Genomic DNA, 17,120 nt, shown 5'->3' with positions numbered 1-17,120 from the left:
GCACACAGCGATTCTTCTCTTTAGGGTGAAATAACCATAGAACCGTAGAGCTTGCCTTAAGGAGAGTCCGAGGCAACCTCCTGGTTGTTCAGATGAGGAAACAGAGCGTCAGGGGGGTTGTTGAGTGGCTGGCCCCAGGTTGTGACCACCTATAGGAAGCCTCAAGTGGCAGGAAGCCTCAAGTGGCAGAAAGCCAGATGACGCTAAAACTGTGGCCTGAGGGTTATTCCTTTTCCTAGAGTAGGTGTCTGTTTTATGTTTCTCTGAAGGAAAGATTGTGATATGACTGCTTAAGAACTTAAAAGAGAATTAAATTGTGGAGGCCAGAGCATGCAAAACAGTGGAAAGGTTTATATTGGATTGAATAGAACATAATTAAATGGAAATCTAGTTCTTGGGGGAAAAATTATTGTAAGGGTTTCCTAATGACCTACACAGTAAGATGCCTGGAATCTCAACTGTTAACTCTAGTTTTTACGAGAGTAAAGTCAATGTATAAGAAGGAGTATAAAAGCAATTGTTTTTCTCAAGCATTTGCCATATCTGTGGCTTTACTTTTTGTTTGGTTTTTTATGAGTGATGCCTTTTAATGAGTTTATATTCTATTAATTCACTTTTTAAAATGCTGGTCCACATCCACTGAATTGATTTTATGACCTTTTTGTTTTGTTTTGTTTTGTTTTTGCTGTTTTTTTTTTTTTTTAATTTAAGTTCTGGGATACATGTGCAGAATGTACAGGTTTGTTACATAGGTGTATACCTGCCATGGTGGTTTGCTGCACCCATCAACCTGTCATCTACATTAGGTATTTCTCCTAATGCTATCCCTCCTCTAGTCCTCCACCCCGCAACAGGCCCTGGTGTCTGATGTTCCCCTCCCTGTGTCCATGTGTTCTCATTGTTCAACTCCCACTTATGAGTGAGAACATGCGGTGTTTGGTTTTCTGTTCCTGTGTTAGTTTGCTGAGAATGATGGTTTCCAGCTTCATCCATGTCCCTGCAAAGGACATGGACTCATCCATTTTTTATTTATTTATTTATTTATTATTATTATACTTTAGGTTTTAGGGTACATGTGCACAATGTGCAGGTTAGTTACGTATGTATACATGTGCCATGCTGGTGTGCTGCACCCACTAACTCGTCATCTAGCATTAGGTATATCTCCCAATGCCATCCCTCCCCCGTCCCCCCACCCCACAACAGTCCCCAGAGTGTGATGTTCCCCTTCCTGTGTCCATGTGTTCTCATTGTTCAATTCCCACCTATGAGTGAGAATATGCGGTGTTTGGTTTTTTGTTCTTGTGATAGTTTACTGAGAATGATGATTTCCAATTTCATCCATGTCCCTACAAAGGACATGAACTCATCATTTTTTATGGCTGCATAGTATTCCATGGTGTATATGTGCCACATTTTCTTAATCCAGTTTATCATTGTTGGACATTTGGGTTGGTTCCAAGTCTTTGCTATTGTGAATAATGCATTATGGCTGCATGTTTTTGTTGTTGTTTTGGTTTATCTAGTGTCATCTTAATTTTTTCCATTCCCGTAGAGGGGTTTTGTAGTTGGCCTTTCTGTACCTGTTGTATGTTGTGATGTGAGTAGGTACAGAGAGTGGAAATAATGTTATGCGCCTTTCCTGGGGTAGGGAGGAAATCCTATGTTATTGACCCAGAACCTGGTGAAGCAAGATGAGAAGTTGTCTCTGAGTACACAGTTATCTCATCTTGACACTATTTTTAAAAATACTCGTGACAATTCTTTGCACGTAACTATTTTTTAAATGAAGTTCAATTGCATTTGTATTAATACCTCTGAGTTCTTAAAATCCTGTATCCAAGAGTGATTTGCTGGGGGAAAAAAGCATAAATCAGAATGTGTTTGGCAAACATCTTCCCACCGTCAAGGGACCCAACCAGCATGCCGTAGTACCTAAGAATCAATTACCTAATGATTATGAGAATGCAGGATGTCAGAGTACTTACCAACACCCGAGTCGTTATGGGCCTTTGAATAGTCAATTTAAATAAGGTAGTTGAGCTATAGTTACATGAACTGCAATGTCCCACGCCAGCATCCAGCAGCATGGCACATGCTAAGTGCCATTTGCACATATGTGTGGGCGCACACATGCTGCATGGAAGTCTTTTCTCATCAGACATTAAAAATACAGAGGGCCATTTTCTCCCTGATGACCTGTTCGAGTGTGCCGGATCGAACACTGGCCTCCCTGCAGCGGAGGTCTGCAAAGATGAATGGTTAGATTCAAACACACTTTAATACCCTTTAGCTGACTGTTTAGAATTTCTTGGAGGACTCTTTATAGCTTGCTATTGAACTCTAATTACCGACAAAAACAAACACCTTATTGTTAATCAAACCAATAAATCTTGCTAGCTTTTGGCCCTCCCCCTCTTTGGGTAATTACAGGTTTCCCAGGGAAGTCTGTCATCTTTGATTAGTCTCAAGTGTTGGGAAGCAGATCCCCGAGGATGAAGCCATGTCCTCCCCATCCGCAGGCCCCTCTGCTTACTGGGCTGTGGTTGCAGGCTATATGGGCTGCTGGAAAAGGCCAAGACCAACCTGCACTCTCAGTGAAGCCACTGGCCAGGCTGTTTCACAGACACAAAACCGGAAAGCTGTTCCCTATTTTGGAGTACAGTGGAGCCATTTAACTCCATATTCCTTAGCTTATGTGAAGAAAATCTCCAGGTGGCTCACCCACTGGTCCCTTACCATGGAATGCTGATAAAGTGAAACATTTCTGGAGGGAAGGTATGTGCCTGTGCGCCTTTGCACACGGCACACAAAGGTGTGGCTCTTCTGTTCATTACCTAATGTGCGTCATAGGGTGATTGGTGTGAGCAGCTACCCTAAAATCTGATTGTCAGGAAAAAAATTCCACTTCTGTGTGAGCTACACATTCCACTTATCAAGCAATGAGTTGCGCAGATTCACATGATTTTGTTTCTGCATTGGCTGTCAGAAAACACAAAGCTAGATTTAGGGTTCGTTTTCAGCAATTAACTCATCTACATCCTGGAATTATAATTTCCTCCCTCTTCTCTTTCTAGTGTCTCTTGGTATGCATGGCTTTATTTTAAATCAAACATGATTTATTTGGTACAATAAACTGGCTCTAATCCAATTTGCAATCAAATGGGTCCTAAGTTATAATTAAACTTAAAGTTCTTGCCATGGGAATTTCAATAATGCTGCTTCGGCCGTGAATTAATAACATACTAGTGATGTTTAACTCGGGTCAGAGCTCTCATTTATTGAACACCTACTATGTGCAGGGCACTGTGTGAGATGCTGTGTGTTTATTGTGCCATTGAGTCAGTCCTATGAGGTTGGTGTTATGTAGCTTTTTCTTTACAGGTTAGGAAACTAGTATTGCTTTTTTTAAAATTTATAGTTACTACTTAATATGATTTGGGATCACTTATATGATTATACATGCTGCAATAGGCCCATTAAAATAAGGTTACAAATTACATGAAATAAATAATAAGAGAACTTGTAGAGTCAAAAACCAAGGTACTTTCAATTTAAGGGAAGTAAATGTCCATGTGTATAGCTGCTGCTGGCTGACCAAGGACAATGACCACATCATGGAGAGGGGTTCCTTAAGACACTCGAGTACTGTAGGTGAGATTGACAGCTTCTTTTTTTTTTTTTTTTTTTTGAGACCAAACAATGGGCCAGTCATTTAATTAATGTAAGTCTGAGACTATTAGGATGAAAGTGATGCCAGTGAAAATGTGAAAATGATCAGTAGTTTTGTGGTCTTACGGAAACATGGAGCAGGCTCCATTTACATATTAATACATAAATGAATCTGAGATTTTAAAAGCTTCCTGCCTGGGGCCTTCTCACAGATCCTGCCTCTCATATATCATCTTTAACTCCCTTGTAACCAGTGAGCTGAAGCTGTGGATTCATTAGATTAACAGCTTTCAGATTCTGTGCCCTGACAAAGGAGCAGGCTGCAGAAGACTCCCCAGCCCTGCTGTGGACAGGACTGGGGGATGGGAAGTCCTGGTGCAGGTGCTGTGTGAGAAGCTGCAGAGGGGCCACTCTTGCTTCTGCCTGGAGGCAGAGTCAGCTGCTGAGCAGCAGTCACGCTGACAACAGCCTGGAGGTTCCTAAATGCACACCCGTGCCCTTGGTTGCCTTCTTGCCTGTGAAAGGCTATTCTGATGGGCAGCCGTGTGCTACCTTTGGGTTCAGCTAGTAATTAGAAATGTTGGCAGTGTTAAGTGTGAGGAAGGCAGCTGTGTCCCTTTCCATAGCGGTAGCTTGAGAAATGCACCTTCAAGTGAGTGTTTTTAGCCGGGGTCTCCTTTTGCCTTTCTCCGTCCCGTGGTGGCCATTAGAAAGCAGCAGCCCCTGAGCATGGGAAGATGGCTGCAACAGGCATCTTTTACCAGCTGATCCTTGCTAAGACAGGATCCATGGCATGAGGGGCAGTTCCTTGAGAGAAACTGCCCAGCTGGGATGACACACCCCAGGTTTTCTCCTTCAAGAAACCAGGACAGGGTGCTTTGTCCTGGATGTCAGCATCCAACATGCCGATCACAATTTGGTTTTAAAGAGAAAGAGGAAAATCCAGAAGTAAGCATTTGTTTCTCTCAGATAGGCCCCTGCTTTTCAGGCTCAACTCTGGTTGGTCGTGGGAAGGACTGACCCCTGCTGATGAGTAGAAGCTCAGCTCTATGCTGACTGCCCGTGAGAAGAAGCAAAAATAAAACCCAGATCAAGGAGGGAGTTAGTAACTTTAGTGTGACTTTAAGGTGGGTGTAATGCGGCTGTTTGGATTGTAGCATCTATTGTTGGCTGTGATTTGGAAGCTCCGGTATAAAAGAAAGTGCATAGCTCTACGAAGGCTGCTGAGAGTGCCTTGTGTTTCGAGGGAAGTGGGTCTGGTATGCTGCAGCTAGGTCCAGGGAGGTGCCTGGTAGGAGGAGCTGGTCCTAGTGCAGCTGCAGGCAGGAGGGCACAGAACCAAGTGTCCTACTAGTCGTTCTGGGCCTAGGGAAACCCAGGACCCTGTGCCCACCTGTGTCTCAATCAGGTAAGGCAGCAAGCTCCTGGGAGATGTCTAGAGACAGGACCTTCTGGGTGGGGTGATAGTAGAAGGGAGGGAGTCTGTTTTGTGCACCATCCACCATCCACTCAGAAAAACAAAAAGGATATATCTTTATATAGAGAAATGAAAAGCTTTCTCATTGCAGAAAATAAACCTCTGCCTTTGTTGGATTGAGGAGTGTCTGTTAGATAAGCCTGAGCCAGACCAGGGTTCAAGAAATGCCTGGCCTTGGGAGCCAGCCCAAACCACGGGAGGTCTCCAGCCCAAGTGGCACCAGCCCCACGCACGTCCTCAGCCTCCTGCAGCCTCTCCTTGGGGAGGAGCTTCTCCAGACCTGCCCCTCCTCGAGTTTCCCCTGCCGTCCCAGTACCCTTGCTTCGGTCAAAAAACCATTCTCTTTCCATTCTGGAATTGACCTCTCCTGTAGTGGAGAGGCCCAGCCCGTGGCCTCTGGAAAACACTGTCTTGATGAAAGCTGGGAACTTGGCGTAGATGGTGCCTGGCAGTGATGCGCAGGAGGAGCACTGGGCGTTTAGAAATGCAGTGGCCCAGCCTCACCCACCACTGACTGATGCGCTCGCTCTTGGGGAGGAAGCTGAGGAAAGCTCTCCAGGAGATTCCGCGCATCCCAGGTGGAGAACCGCGGAAGACGCAACATCGGAGGCGTCTCACTGTTGCTCTTTCTGGCCTTGGCCACATTCCTACCAGCGTCTCTTTCCCCTGTGCCTCCAAGGCCCCAGTGCTGAGCCCAGCTGTGCTAAAAATAACCCACCCGCTTCACCTCTCTCTCGGTCATCCTGAGTTCCATGCGCCTCACCACTTCCAAGTGAGCACTCAGGACCTGGCCATTCTGCATGTTGCTACCATAGACAGGCTTAGTCCTGTCTCTGTCAGCTCCCAGGAGACCTCAAGGAGGGCGTGGCGCAAAGCGTAAAGTGACCTGTGGTGGAGCCACTGGAAGAATGGGCCGGGCAGAAGCCTGGACACAGATGAGGCAGGAGAGCAGGTAGAGGGACAGGTGGAGCCCTGCAAGGACAGAGGGCAGGTGGGGCTGCCACCACGTGCAGGTGAAGCTCAGTCTCTTCTAACTTTCATTACATTGGATGCTTCCAGCCCAATATGATGCTGTGCCAAGGTGAGTTCGGGACAGTGGACGTCAGGAAGGATGCCACATTGCCTAGGTACGTGCTTGCCTGGCCTGCAGCTCAGAACGTGAAGGAATCTGATTCCCGAGAAGTGTGGCCCGTGGGCAGTGGGTGGACACATGTCTGGGGAGTGATGGGGAGGAGGGAAGGTTGGGGGAGAGCCCTGTGGGGGAAATGTTCCCATAACTGGAGTTGACATGGTTCAAATGAAAAGAAATTGTCTCAGTCCCTGAACAGGAAGGAAAACAAGCCATTATCCAGATGTGTGAAGCATGGAAATGCTTGTCTGTGATTTGTATTAAGAATGAGCCAGCCGGCACAGTGCTGTGGGGACACGGAATGGACACAGGACAGATCTAGGCAGGCAGGCAGGCAGCCCACCAGCAGACGGCCATGGGTGGTGGCTGCTCTTGCCTCAAATGTTTGGCCTGAGTGCTCCACCTAGTAGGCACAGCACAGACATCAGATGGGCCGGCATTGAAAGGAAGGTGCGCAGACAGAGAATTTCTGAGAATGTCATAACTGTTTGGAAATTGTGGAGGGAGAGGGAGCATTCTTTTGTTCTAGTTGGGATTCGGGCAGTTGTGTTCACATAGGGGTTGGCCTTCCTGGAGGAACAGAAAAGGGGGTGCCTCCCCCGAGGAAGGGATGGAGCCTTGGACAGGCTCTAGACAGGTTTCCCAGCAGGTTCCTGCCTGGACCTCATCCCCAGTTCCCGCTTAGCTCTCACGGCCTCAGGCGGTCTTCCCTTCTCTACTGAAGGGTAATTGGTGGTGCTTGCAGCATTGAAGGGTTCTCAGGTTTCCCTCGGGGGAGCTTGGAGTGATTCCTGAGTAGAGTTTCCTCTGCACTTGGCCCCTGCATCAAAGTCAGTGTGTGAGCGTCCACTGGGCATGGCAGTCTTACCCAAATTCCAGAGTTGTTCAAAACATGCAGGCCTTATTTCCTTTTATTTATGTATTTATATTTTATTTATTTTTAATTTTTATGGGTATATGGTAGGTATAGATATTTATAGGTTACATGAGATACTCTGATACAGGCATGCAATGCGTAAGTCATATCAGGGTGTTTTGCTGGTGAGACTTGCAGGGTTCTTCACCTTGACAAGCCACAAACCTCCTGGTGCCTTGGCTGTGATAGAATGAGCTTGCAACTGTGGAGGACCCACAGGGCAGCTGTTGCTCTGCCCCACTCAGCATTGCCTGATTTCTCGCTTCCTCCCCGCTCCCTTTCTCTCACACAAATAAAAGCAGAATTTCCTTCTGGCCCCTCCCCAGTGGAGAATCTTGGATGGGAGGTGCCGGAGCAGCAAGGAGCATGTGTGACTGTGGGCTCTGTCTAAATGGCCCTACTGCTGTCTGCAGCGATTCTCATGGTCCTGCGTTCACGGGTTGCAGAGAAACTGCGTTGCTTTTCTTTGGAGTCTCATCCTTGATGTGGAGTTGCATGCGAGGCGACGACATTTCTTCCAGTTTTCTGGAAAACCCAGAGCCTCTGTTCCAAGGAGGACCTCGGCCATAGCCTTCCCAAATCCCACCAGGCCAGGCCTGACACCTGGCTTGGAGGGAGAGAAACTCAAACAGAAAGCTATTAAAAACCTGTCAGCAAGCAGGCACATGCGGTCCCACCTGTATTCTGAGCAGCATGTCCCAACAGCTGTTGGCTGGAGCTCAGCGTCATGATAGGAAGTCCAGCCGTGGAGAGACTTCCTCTGCCCCCAGAGTTTCGTTACTGAATAGGGCAGGTTACACACACCATGCTGGTGTTTGTCTCTGCCCCAGGAATCCTTTGCGTTTAATTATCAGGTAGATTCCCTTGCCTAAAATAATGTCATCCAAGATGGTGTTTGAGGAGGCAGGAGGAAAGTTGAGTTTGGCTAAAAAACCAGATTCTGAAATCCCCTCAGAACTTCCAGACTCTTCCAGCAATTAGCTGAGATGTAGTTTTCTTGTGCCAGAGCTTCTGGCAGCCTCAACTGAGTGCTTCTTGGAGCTGGAAGGGATGTCCAGAGTCGTCATTTTGCAGATGGTGAGCCACCTCCCTTCCCACGGCGCTATGTGGCCCAGTGGAGACTCAGACCAGAAGCTCAGGCCACAGCATAGTGCCCTTTCCACATGTGAAGAGAACCAGGGCCAGCGCTGAGCCCTGTCCAGATGGCTGTCTTGGTAACTGGACTCACTTAACCTTTGCTTGAAAAGACACCTTTGGCTTACACAGCTAGGGTTCCCTTCGTACTCAGGTGGCAGGGGTGTGCCCTGATGCAGCTTTCTCTGCAGAAGGAGCGTCCCCATTCTTCCAGGTGTTTGGTTTCCTGCCTGGAACCCTTGTGCACCTACTGCACACTGCCAGTGGACAACTTGAAACCAAATACCTGACTTCTCCAGACCTGCCCCTGCTGGGGTTCCTCCTGCTGTCCCTGTGCCCTTGCTCCAGTCAACCATTCTCTTCTCATTCTGGAATTGACCTCTCCTGTAGTGGACAGGCCCAACCTGTGGCCTCTGGAAAACCCAGCCTGTGGCCTCTGGAAGAAACCTGAATGCCTTTGGGGACCTTGCCACCAGCCCGGTCAATGGCACATTCTGCGAAACGGCACTTCTCATCTCCATCTGTTTGAGGTCACAGATGGCTTGCTCTCACTTTGTGCGAAGGTGATGGTTTTGCCAAATGGCAGTGGCAGACAGAGAGGGCCAGCAGAAGGGCCCGGGGGGTTCTGGGAGAGCCACGGAATCATGCACTTTGTTCCTGACATCAGAGCAGAGCACAGACAGTAGTTTCCAGGGGCCAGCATGAGGATCTGGGAATGGCCTTTCTTAGAAAAAAATATACATCAGTAGATGGATATAGATTGAGGGAGGTTATCATTTTCTTAGCGAGTCGCTGGAAGCATGAATAGGGCATCGTCTTGTTAAGCAGAGCCTCAGTTCTGCAGAGTTGAGAGGGCCTGTGCTAAGTAAGCCTCAGTGACTCACGCCTCTCACTTGTGATTGGTATCAGCAGCCAATGAGAGGAAGGCAGGCTGGTCAGCGTTGAACTGAGCTGGGAAAGAGTCTTAGGGTTTTCAAGGTCCCTGGTGATGCTGATGCAGGGAAGTGAGGCAGGCAGCCACTGGGAGAAGCTGGGCCCTGTGGTGCTGGGTGTATCAAGTCGGGGCCTGAACTTGTGCCCACACCTTGGCCACGGCTTTCCCAGATTGCATTCAGGTGGATTGCTAAAGAGAAAGACAGGGCATCCACAGTGGTAGTTTTTAGAAGTCAAACTTGATAATAGTATCGCCATACCAAGGACACAGCAGATCCAGGAGGACGCCTGCCGTGAGGCAGCTTCAGACACTGAAGACAAGTGACAAGACGCCTGCTGACAACCCAAAGGCATGCATGGGTTGGTTTCTGGTCAGGGGAACTTTCAACAGGAGCACATGTTCCTGTTATTCCTTCCATACAGAGGCATGTGCTGCTTTGCTAAATGACACCTAGTGAGCCTGCGGTTGGCTGTGTTGGTGGCTCTGCATTTGGGGAGCACCTGAATTAATAAAGGGCCCACGCAGCTTTGTGGCACGTGTTCTGTGATGACCCAGGGATGTCAGAAACTGCTCCCAGCAGCAGGAAGAGAGTTACAAAGAAAAAGGCAGCCAACTTCCTGCCAGCTGCTTGGTCCACACTTTGCTTACTCAGCAGAACAAGCTCGCAAAGCCCCACTCCATGTACCATCCCCCAGTTGAGCTGTCCTTTCTGATTTAACAATTTTCACCTAAAACTCCTACATCCCATGCCCAGTTCAGAATCTGGCAGAGGGAAGAAGCCCCACATTTGGTGCTGCACACAGTGGAGAAGCACCCTAGGACTTCATCTCGTGCCTGGCACTTCACAGTGTAGTCTTGGACCAGCAGCATCTGCATCACCCTGGAGACTGTTGGTTGGAAATGCAGGGCTCAGGCCTGCCAGGGGACTTGTGTACAACATGATAGTTTGAGACAAATAGCTAAGGACATCCAAGGGGTGGACCTTTTGGTTTAACTCATTCCTCAGTCCGATGCTCAGTGTTGCAGCTGCAGTTATATATAACTTGGTGGGTTAAAGCAAAAGACTTTTTTTTCCATCTTGTTTCTGCGGGGGTGTTTTCGGGATAGCTTTCATACCCTGGCTTTGGAATCTTTTCTCTGGTCCCTGCTCTTTGGCCATGCTTTATTTGCTGGCTGTGCAATGCTAGAAGGCTCCCAGAGGTTGTCAGCTGGCTTTGGAATTTGACACTAGGTTGCTGTTTAGCCTCCTCTACCACCTGGAGACCAGGTTTCTTAGCAGATATGCTTGGTACAGCCACCACTGATCCTACCTGTCAAAGAGACCTCACTCTAGTCCAAACATTTGACTTGACACATTATAAAACCTGGTACATTTTTGGCTAAACTTGAGCACATCAAACTCTTGGATATTTACAAACTTGTATGGAAACATGCTGGTCAACTTGAATTGGGGTTTCCCGTGAAATGGGGGTTTTCCACGTAGAATATGGAAGGAAGCCACAAAACTGTCAGAAACACTGAAGAAGAATGTTAGACACTCCTTAAAAATTCCCAAAGCAGCTGGTTTTGTGTGTGTGTTCTTTTTTTAAGAGACGGGGCTTCGTGGCCGGGCGTGGTAGCTCATGCTTATAATCCCAGCATTTTGGGAGGCTGAGGTGGGCAGATCACCTGAGGTCAGGAGTTCGAGACCAGCCTGACCAACATGGAGAAACCCCGTCTCTACTAAAAAATACAAAATTAGCTGGGCATGGTGTTGCATGCCTGTAATCCCAGCTACTCGGGAGGCTGAGGCAGGAGAATCCCTTAAACCCTGGAGGTGGGGGTTGCAGTGAGCCGAGATCACACCATTGCATTCCAGCCTGGGCAACAAGAGCGAAACTCCACCTCAAACAAAAAAAAAAAAAAAAAAAAAGAGGACCTCCCTCTGTCACCCAGGCTGGAGTGCAGTGGCGTGATCGCAACTCACTGCAGCCTCAAACCCCTGGGCTCAAGTGTTCCTCCCACCTTAGCCTCTTAAGTTGCGTGGAGTACAGTCTCACACCACCCCACCTGGTTATTGGTGCTCTTTGACTTACCAAAAAGGCAGACTACGGGTCCCTGTCTGTGAAATGCTAACTTTGCTCTCTTGCCTTTTTTTGGTCTCCCATTCAGTTTTTATTTTCAGTTTGGGGGCAGAAGCCGAGGTGTAAGCAACTGTGCTTTTCCTAGAGGGTGTCTTCTTCCCACCCTCACTGCCAGGGACTGTGTGTGAAGAGCTGGTCCCATGGCTGCCCTTTTGGTGAAATATGGAGTTGGCAGGTCAGCCTGTTGGGGTATCTTGAGTCAGGTATGAAAAGCATCATTTTCTGTTTCCACATTTGTTATATTATTACCCATGGCCTGGAAGACCAGAGCAGCCTTCAAATGCTGGGTGGAAACTTCTGGAATCTGGGGGTTTAGAGTGAACCCTAAAGTCCGGGAACCAGATCGCTTCTTGCTGCAACATGAATCGTGTGTCCAGAGAAGCTGGTTCACCTCTTGCGCGTTGAGCCTGGTACCTGCCTGGCATTAGTCTTCAGTGGTCCTTGTGTTTATAGCAACTCGTACAAAGTGACTGTATAGTTCATTTCCTTGTGAAAGGTGGCTCAGGAAGGAAAGCCAAGAGGGCTGGTTACCAAAGGGAAAGAAAGTCGAAGAGCACCCTAAAGCAATCGTGTTTTCAACCTTAGGGATTTGCAAAGGATTGTAAAGATGCCCCCATTTGAACACAATGGGCACGCTGACAGATACTACCTGCTCTAACTTTATCACTGGGCATGCTTATCTCCGTCTCAGTGGCCCAGCAAGTCTCACCTCACACACCAGGGATGTGCAGTGCACCTTGTACCAGTGGGAGCTGAGGTCCTGGGTGATGGAGGAGGTGATGAGAGGTCAATAGTTGCTTCACATGAGTCTGGCTCTCTTGGTCCAGATTAAAAGAACTTATTTGCAAATGGGAATGCCAGACCACATTGATAATTGTGGAAGAGCAATGAAGGAAGGGAAGGAATACCAAAGACTAAAAATAGGCAAATGCCATCTTGCAAAAGGGAAATGAGACAATGGCATACATTTCAACTTATGATATTAATATTGCTTATAGGAAACATTCCAGAATGGCTCATCAAACATAATTTGTGAACTCTCAGAAATAAAAGTGACAATCCTAGAAGTCAGCCAAGGATTGTGCAAAGATAGGGGATGGACAATTTTGCTCAGGTTTCTGCAAAACTCTCAGCCCTCCTGAAGGGGAAATATGGAGAACTGTGAGCTGGATACTGCTGCAGTTAAAGGAGTTTGTAACAGTTGGATAACCTTACTCAATGGATGCTTATTAGTAGAGGAATGTCTACTTGTGAGAGTTGCTTCCTGCCTGCCCCGGGACGCTGGAATCACTGCTTGTTTGACTGATGTAGTCATGACCTGGCTGTGGAGATAGGTAGTATGCTCATCAGACATTGAGATGGCACCAAGATGGGAGGGAAAAGGGTATGCGGCAATTCAGAGTCCATGAAGTTCTTGGTCGCCTTGAAAAGTGGCCAAATGCAGCAATGCATGATTGCATTTCATTTTAACCCCATCCTATAATAGTAGTAGTATTTTCATTTTATAGAGAGGAAGTTGAGGCCCAGCACACTCCACGGGTAAATGGCAGAGCCAGGCTTCAAGCCCTTTGTCAATGTTGAAGTCCATGCACTTGCCATATGCCTTACAGCTTTCCAGATGGCATTTAACATCGGTTAAGTCTCAGATCAACTAACGTACAAGATGGAGGAAATGCAGCTCAATGACAATATCACTGCCAGCAAGTATGTCTGCCCCTACTTCCTTCTCATACTTCATTGACGTTACTCATTGATCCCAGGACCTTCCCTTCTCCACTGAATCGCAACTCACAGGCCTTCCTAACTCTAGGCAGCCACTGCCAGTAGATTAGGGCTGGCATAAGAGATGAAACACACTGACTGTCCCGTAGGTGTGGAGTAATTGTTAGCTGCACACTCACAAAACCAGGGTGTTCTTGTGCTGTATTAACACCAGCCTCATCTTCGGAAATGAAGAAGGCAGTGTTAGTCCTGCCATGCCCTTCAGGGATTAAGTGGCACCAGGTGGCTTGTGTTCAGCATGGGAAGTCTGTTTTAAGAAGGACTTCAGGAGCCAGAAGCACATTCATATGCAAGGGAAAGGGATGATGAAGGAAACGGCTGGAAGGACTGAGTGTCTTTATGTGGATGAGGTGTGCAGGGGATACTTTGTAGGATGCCAGGGCATGAGGGGTCTCTGCGCAGCCCCGGATGGCAGAGCTGAACTGGTGTGCTCCAAGTTACAGGAAAAGAGGTTGCAACTTAGTGGAAGAGGGTTCTTAACATTAGAGTTCTTTAGAAGCAGTGGAAAGTGTTGATTTTCTCACACTGGCAAGTTTGCACAAAGATGCTGCCTTCTGGCTTAGGGGTTGAAGTGGAGATTTTTGGAGTTTGAAGAGGTTTGAATTGATCTCTGATCCCACTTTAGACCCTCATGTTCTTGATTCTGTGACATAGGGTCAACATGGGGGGCAAAAGAGACCAGGATCTGAGCAGTGCACACTGTGGGTTCACAGGCAGTAAGACAAAACTTAAAACACATGTGTACCCTGTTGAGCAGTGGTAGATCTCACAGGTTTCTTCTACGAGCTTGTTCTCAGGGCTTTATGTCTGTTAATTCATCCCAACTATGCCATGGGGTAATTCCTGTCATTCTCTCCATTCTACAGGTAGGGAAACTGAGGCACAGGGAACTTAAGCAACTTGCCGTGGTCCCAGAGCTTATAAGTGATGGAATCAGGATTTGAACCAGGAACTAAGGTCTCAGTGTCCACACTGCTGACCACTACGTCCGTAGCCTCTGCCACAGACTTCAGTGCTTTCAGATTGCTTTCATGTGCACTGTCCATGTTAGGCGTCTTCAGGGAGGAGGCGGGTGCTCTTGGCCCAGGAAAATAGAATGGTCACTGAGGAGCATGTCCGAATTTGGGGACAGAGGAGTAGGCATCAGCCTGACGTAATAGAGGAGTGATTAACAAAAGCCATGGGGCCGGGAGGAGGAGAGGTGGTGAGCCCAGGCCACAGTGGGCCAGGGCCCTATCGTACCTGCCACATACAGGCCCCAGAGCTCTGGGCAGGGCCCCCAGAAGAGAGGGGCCGTGACGGGGGCTACAGGAAGTCTGATCTGGTCATGGCCACAGCAGCATGATGGACGGAGGGAAGGTGGTGACAGGCCAGAGGCAGGAGTGGAGTCCCCAGGTGGCAGCATCGGTCAGGAGGCACAGAGGAGAGACAGAACCTACACCGGGCCCCAGGGCCTCAGAGGTTCTGCCAAAATGTATAGCCAGGGTCTGGTCCCCAAAGGAAAAATCCTGAAGGCGGCTTTGCCACAAATCATTTACCCTCCATGTGCCCCAGTGTCCTCGTCTGTATAATGGGGATGCTGACAGCCTCAGAAAAATGTAAAGGTAACCTTCTCTAAATGTAACCAGATATCCTAGAGACTATTCAACAACAACAATAATGAGACACTAGCTGAGGTGGCTAAGGGAGCGCTTGTGCCACCCCTCTCCCAACCCCAGGCTATGCTGCTTGCAGCAACAAAAATAACTCCTTCCTCTTTCTTCAGGAGAGAAGAGAGAAGGGTAAAGAGAACATTGTCTTGCATCTTGAATACCAGCTCAGCCACAGTAAGATAGGGCACCAGCCAGGTTCATGAGGCCCCCATTCCAGGCCATATCTCCCAGATGACAATTCTAGACACACACTTAGCCAGAAGGAAACCCATCGCCTTGAAGGGAAGGACCCACTCCTGGCATCATTCATAACTTGCTGGCTAAAGAGCCCTTAGCCAGCCCTGAATAATCAGCAGTATACCCAGGTAGTATGCCATGGGCCTTGGCTTGGACTCTGAGATGTGGTGGCTTCAGGTGAGACCCAGCACTTTTCCATCTGTGATGGCTATGGTAAGAGACTCCTTCTGCTTGAGAAAAGCAGAGGGAAAAGTAAAAGCGACTTTGTCTTGCACCTTAGGTACCAGCTTGGCCACAGTGGGGTGGAGCACCAAGTGGGCTCTTGGGGTCCCCAGTTCCAGGCCTTTGCTCTGGACAGCATTTCTGGACCTGTTCTGGGCCAGAGGGGAGCCCACTGCCCTAAATGGTGAGTCTGACGTCTGGCAGCATTCACCACAAACTGATTGAAGAGTGCTTGAGCCTTAAGTGAACATTGTGGTAGCCTGGCAGCACTCCCCATGGGCCTTGTGTGGTGGTGGTGGCCACAGGCAGAGGCTCCTCTGCCTGTGAAAGGGGAGGGAGGAGAGGGAAGGACTTTGTCTGTAGTTTGAGTGTCAGCTTAGCTGCAGTAGAATAGACCACCAGGTAGATTTCTAAGGTTTTGACTCCAGTGCCTTGCTCTTGGACAGCGTCTCTGGATCCACCTGGGGCCTAGGGGAACTTGCTGCCCTGAAGGGAAGGACAAGTCTGGCTGGCTCTGCCACCTGCTGATTGTAGCACCCTGGGACTTTGAGAGAACATAGGCAGTATCAAGGTAGTGGTTACAGCAGGCCTTGGGTAATCCCATTTATAATAGCTACAAATAAAATACCTAAGAATTAACTTAACCAAAGAAGTGAAAGATCTCTGTAATGAAAACTGTAAAACACTGATGCAAGCTCTTGAAGGGGACTCAAAAAAATGGAAAGATATTCAGTGTTCATGAATTGTAAGAATAAATACTGTTAAAACACCCATACTACCCAAAGCAATCTACAGATTCAGTGCAATCCCTATCAAAATATCAATGACATTCTTCACAGAGATAGAAAAAAAAATCCTAAAATTTATATGGAACCATAAAAGACCCAAAATAGCAAAAGCTATCCTGAGCAAAAAGAACAAAACTGGAGGAATCACATTACCTGACTTCAAGTTATACTGTAGAGCTATAGTAACCAAAATGGCATGGGTACTGGCACTTAAAACAGATACACAGAGCAGTGGAACAGAATGGAGAACCCAGAAACAAATTCATACATCTACAGTGAACTCATTTTTGACAAAGGTGCCAAGAACATACATTGGGGAGACGACAGTCTCCTCAATAAGTGGGGCTGGGAAAACTAGATATCCTTATGCAGAAAACTGAAACTAGATCTCTCTCTCTCTCTTGCTATGTACAAAACCCAAAATGGATTAAAGACTTAAATCTAAGACCTCAAACTATGAAACTGATAAAATAAAACAGAGGGGAGACACTCCAGGACAGTGGTCTGGGCAAAGATTTCTTGAGTGATACCCCACAGGTACAGGCAGCCAAAGGAAAATTGGACAAATGGGATCACATCAAGTTAAAAAGCTTCTGCACAGCAAGGGAAACAACCAGCAAAGTGAAGAGACAACCCACAGAATGAGAGAGAATATTTGCAAACTACCCATCTGATAAGAGATTAATAACCAGAATACATAAGGAGCTCAAATAACTCTTAGGAAAAAAATCTTATAATCTGATTTAAAAATGGGCAAAAGATCTGAATAGACATTTTTCAAAAGAAGACATACAAATGGCAAAGAGGCATATGAAAAAGTGTTCATCATTGATCATCAGAGAAATGCAGATCAAAACTACCATGAGATATCATCTCACCCCAGTTAAAAAGGCTTTTATCCAAAAGACAGGCAATAAGAAATGCTGGCAAGGTTGTGGAAAAAAGGCAACCCTCATACACTGGTGGGAATGTAAATTAGTACCACCACTATGGAGAACAGTTTGGAGGTTCCTCAGTAAACTAAAAATAGAACTATGATGTGATCCAGCAATCT

The 17,120-nt window shown here is 47.4% G+C and overlaps 1 protein-coding gene across 3 annotated transcripts in view; it reads left to right on the top strand.

Annotated features, from left to right (window-relative positions):
* The window catches only part of ADAMTS17 (ADAM metallopeptidase with thrombospondin type 1 motif 17), a 367,718-nt gene that overhangs the window by 144,037 nt on the left and 206,561 nt on the right, over nucleotides 1–17,120 (top strand). The gene's annotated exons all lie outside the window — the stretch shown is intronic.

This window comes from Pongo abelii, chromosome 16 (genome assembly GCF_028885655.2).
Source record: "Pongo abelii isolate AG06213 chromosome 16, NHGRI_mPonAbe1-v2.0_pri, whole genome shotgun sequence".
NCBI classification, from domain to species: domain Eukaryota; kingdom Metazoa; phylum Chordata; class Mammalia; order Primates; family Hominidae; genus Pongo; species Pongo abelii.
The sequence above is the reverse complement of the archived record's forward strand: the minus strand, read 5'-3'. Positions and strand labels throughout refer to the sequence as shown.